Source organism: Rattus norvegicus, chromosome 14, assembly GCF_036323735.1.
Source record: "Rattus norvegicus strain BN/NHsdMcwi chromosome 14, GRCr8, whole genome shotgun sequence".
In the NCBI taxonomy this organism is placed as follows: domain Eukaryota; kingdom Metazoa; phylum Chordata; class Mammalia; order Rodentia; family Muridae; genus Rattus; species Rattus norvegicus.
Window position 1 is genome coordinate 90,630,328 of NC_086032.1, and position 4,928 is coordinate 90,635,255.

General features: G+C 45.4%; 1 protein-coding gene across 10 annotated transcripts in view; it reads right to left on the reverse strand.

The window, feature by feature from the left end:
- Ddc (dopa decarboxylase) overlaps positions 1-4,928 on the reverse strand; it is a 90,527-nt gene that overhangs the window by 38,024 nt on the left and 47,575 nt on the right. The gene's annotated exons all lie outside the window — the stretch shown is intronic.

Consider the following 4,928-nt stretch of genomic DNA (forward strand, 5'->3'; position numbering starts at 1 on the left):
GTTGGCCGTGTTGGTCATTCGTGTGACTGTCTCTTCCTCCAGCCCCACAGTGTTCTGTGGGAATTAGTACTTTGCTGGACATGGAGCCATTGCTGATATGTATTTGCTGAATGGATATCAGGTAATTAGAAAAAAAATCTTGTTTATGAAAACCGAGGGTCAGTCTGATTCATAGAGATCATGCTGTTGGGATAGTGAGCTTTCTCCTTAGGCTTGATGCAAACTCGTAATTTTGTGCGCCCATGTGTCAAATGCATGTCAAATGTCAAGGGTGCATGGCCGTTCAAGTCTCCCCAGAAGTAGTGTTATGCAATACCCTTTGAACAATGTCTTCACCCTTGTGTCAAGTCCCCCACCTCCAATATTGTCGACTACACTACAGTTCATACATGGTTATCGCCAAAGCCTTTCTGGTTCCCTTTTAGAGATGACCACCTATGGTTTGCCCTGAAAGAAAAACCTACCTCCCAATGAGATGATAGCTCTTTTTTTCAGGTGACCTGGTATCTTTGGGTATCTCACCTGGCTGACTGAGTCCTGCTGCTTACCTAGAAGCCTGTGTTTGTGGGAGATGCTTGGCACTATGTCTCATAGGCAGTGCCTTTACCAGGGTTCTGAGGTTTTCTATAAGCAGTTGGAGGAAATGGTTGCAGAGCAAGCACTTGCAGGGCTCTGACAGGTTCTCTGTAATACCCACTTATGTCCACTAAGGTCTTCTCCTCACAGAATTGTCCTCAGATTCAGCAGAAGCAAACATTTAAATGCAGTCGGGGCAGGAGAGATTGCTCAGTGGTTGAGAGAACTGGCTGTGCTTCCAGAGGACCCAGGTTCAATCCCCCAGGACCCATATGGCAGCTGACAACTGTCTCTAACTCCAGATCCAAAGGACCTGACACCCTTACACAGATATGCTTACTGCAGGCAAGACCATTAATGCAAAATGCTAAAAGTAAGTAAATTATAAAATGGTAGTGGTGCACATCTTTAATCCTAGCACAGTGGGGAGTCAAAGGCAGGTGGATCTTTGTAAGTTCATGGCCACCATGGTGTACAGAGGGAGAGTACCAGGACAGCCAGAACCACACAGAGAAAGCTTCCCCCAACCCTCTCTCAGTAAGTAGTAAGTAAGTAAGTAAGTAAGTAAGTAAGTAAGTAAATAAATAAATAAATAAAGCAGGTTTTGTGATTATGCAGGTATGGTGACCCATCAGATCCCAAAGTCATTTCATTCACTGAAGACTCACTCACAGGACCCAAGAAAAGGGCCATGTCATGTCATCAGGTACACCATGGGGGCCCTAAGAAGAAGCCAAGCATACAACTGTGAGCAGGAGCCTTTTTCTTGGTGTTCATGGGAAGTTACAGGCGAGGCAAAGAGGTTGCTTTGGCTAATTTTGGTGGCTTAGTCTGTAATAACTTGGTACCTGGCTATTCAGAGGTAACTATGACAGGGGGACAGCCCCCTGACACCTCACAGAGGCATAGGAGTGGTGGATTTGCCACTCGGTCTTGATTCAGAAGAGGTAAGCCCTCTTGGGACATCTTCGCCCAAAGGTGTCGGAACATCAGAAAAGTAGACAGTATTGAGAGATGGGAGAGGTGACACGGGCCTGCTCTTCTAGCTCTCAGAGTGGAGGCAGCCAGACCTCAGATTTGGACTATGTCAGTTTAGACTATGTAAGAAGAGCATCTCAAGGCAGGCAAGAGGTTCAGCACATAAAGCTCCTTGTCACCAGCCTGATGACCCAGGTTTCATTTCATAATACATTCATAAATATAATATATTTTCAAATAAGAAGACCCTGTCTCAAAAGAACAAAAAACCAAATGTGTGAGAATGTGTGTGTGAGAGAGAGAGAGAGAAAGAGAGAGGGAGAGAGAGAGAGAGAGAATATTTATGAATAAAAGACTATATATGAAGCTCAGTTGTATTTCCTTGGAAGACGTACCAGAGCTACTAGTGGGTTTCTTCCATGCTCTCAGGCTCCAGGCTTTCCTGGAGCCTCAGATTCCCCTACAGTTTCTTCGCTTTATGCCTTCAACGTTTTCTCTGGTATCTGTAATTTCATCCTGATACTTAACTGAATATTGAAATGCTTTCTTTGCCTTAGGTACCTGGCTAACTGGGTTGATTCATCATAGGACTCTTAAAATGCTTTGTCTGTGTCATTCAGGGTAAAATTATGCGGTCTCAGTAAAAAACAGTTTGGCTTGAGACGTTTAACAACACCGCATCGCTTTCTCCATTTTGTGCCTCCCAGAAATGATCTATCTGAAGTGCAACGATCGCTTTGCTCCATCTCATTTTCTCCTCTAAACACTAATTGGCCTAAGAACAACAATTTCTGCTGTTAAATTCATACACATTAAACATTTGCTTGTTAAAATCAGCTGTTATCTATTACTGGGCAGCCAGAGTTTAGAGGAGGATTTCTGCCAAATATGATTACTGCTTATCGCCTGAGATGAGCTTGTGGTCAAACATAAACGTTCATTCTTAAATTTGCAGGCGATTATTGATTTCATTGTAATGAGCTTGAAGCAACTCTGTGCAAACAAAGGGCATTTCTGTCTCATTCTGTGAGGCGCCTTGGCGGAGAATAAAAATGAATGGCTTGTTTTAGGACTTTGTTGGTGGAGGGCTGTTTGCTGGCGACTGCTTCTGGGGTAACTCATCACAGTGACCCCAGATAGGCTCACAATCCCCGCTTCAGACTTAACGGGAAGGTGCCAGAGTAGGGGACTGTCCAAGAGCACATGGGCAGGGACAGATTATCGATAGCTACACCTTGGGAGAGCAGAGTCCTGAGTGCTTGCCAGAGGCCCCAGTCCTTCCTAGCTTCAGAGCAGCGCTGTAGGAGGGCAAACAGGGAAGAAGGTGAAGGGGGCTGCACGGGCAGTGCTCTAATGGCTTGTCCACGTGCCGTGGAGCTACAAGTCAGCTTGTCCTAGTTCTCAGAAGCCATATTAAAGCTAGCACCTGCTGTGCCTCAGGCTCTGATTACCCCAACTCAGCGTCACTCAGTGCCGCTAACCTGATTTCAGTGCGCTCTGCAGAGCCCTAATCACATTTGTGCAGCAGGAGGGGGCAGGAGCCACAGTGAGCCTCTATCTTGAGAGCCTGAGGCCTTCCTGCTGGTGTGACAGAGCCTGCGTGACCTCCTCCCCTGCTGTCCAAACCCCAACCAGCCCTTTCTCCTCACATCTATGCCTGGCGGCCATTGCCCTTTGCTGATGCTATTAAGTTGGCTTACTGGAGGAGCCAACTATCACGGAGAAAATAGAAAGACAGAGACTTTATTATAAAACTCAAGCTAGTCCCTGGAAGGACAGAGTCAGCTTTCTTGGTCAAACTCTGCCAAATATGAGTTGGGAGTGGGTTTCCAGCTCGAGAAGCTTGAAATTCTTGAGGTATACTGAAGGCTACACATCTTTATTCCCAGGAGGGCACATGCGGCCATTACACATGCACACATGCAAATACTTGTAACCACAAAGGAGCATTAGGAAAGTAGACAAGGCCTAGTTACTACCCTTTCCCCATCTGGGGCAGGAGGGTGTATCCCAGTTGAATAGCCCCAAGCTGCATGTTGAAATAACAAACCATTTGTACTGCTCCAAAAAGTCTGTGCTTTTTCACACTGATGAATGTTACCAGTCCTTATTCCCTAAGCAAAAAAAAAAAAAAAAAAAAAGGCACCATGAGTCCCTGCCTGTCCAACCTCTAGTATAGAGTTGCCTAGCAACAGGCATTATTGATCCTCTTCAAAGCTGATTGCATCTTCTACTCTCCTCTGTGTATGTAGTTACCATGAGATGGTGCAAAGACTAGGCATATCTGTGTCTTTGGCACGAGAAACCATTCCGAGAAGAAACAGACCGTGACTGGTCAGAGAGCATCAGAGTTGGTGCAAGGTACACTGAGGCACAGGCATTTGTTAAACGTATGAATGAACTGGGACTCTTTCCTTCATGCCGATGTGTAGGACTGGCAATATCTGTGGTTTCTGTGTGCAAAATGGTAACAGTGTCCTCTGTAATATTTTTTTTCCCAATTTGGGTCTTTAAAGCACGGTTCAAAAAATGGAGTAGTGTTTCTCCTGCTCCTGCATGAAAACAGGACTTTATTTGAATGGACTGTGCCGTGTTCACTTAATGTTCCTGCGTTTCCCCTCAGCCAATTTCTTCAGTTGAGCACATGAATACAGTTGACCCTCTGTATCTGAGGTTTGATTTTAGGTTCCAACAACCTCAAATCAAAATACTAGGAAAAATTCACTCTCTGCAAGATAGAACCCACTTTTGACACTGCTTGGGTGGCCAAGAATCCGAGACCACAGACTTAGGGGAAAACTGAATACTACTGTTCTGCTATAGGAATGGAGCAATAAAACGACTCTTAATGACATTCTGCTCTACTCATAGATCACTGTCCTGCTTAGCCATCATTAGAGGAGCCTCCTCCTAGTAGCTGGGAACTAATGCACAGACCCATAATGGGACAGTGTGAGGAGAATAAGAGACCGCTCAGACCTAAAAGGGAGGTATTCATCAAATCCCTGCCCTCGGGGCTCAGGGAACTATATGGGAGAGGAGGCAAAAAGATTGCAGGAGCCAAGGGGGGTTGAACGATACCAAAGAAACAGTGTCTTCCAGACAAAACAGGACTGATCCACACATGAACCGACCAAGACCGCAGCAGCACGCACAGGGCCTGCACAGATCCAAACCACACAAATGCCAGAATTGGGATGGAGAAGTGGCTCCCATCCTCTGGCCAAAGGTCTTTCTCCACTTAAAAAAGTGCTTGCAAAGGAAAAATTAGTTTCTCCAAGAAGTTTCACTGAGTATACGAAACATAGGGTAGGCTCCATGCCTAACGGCGGATGGGAAATAAAAATTAACTCAAAGGTATTTTTGGAGATTTT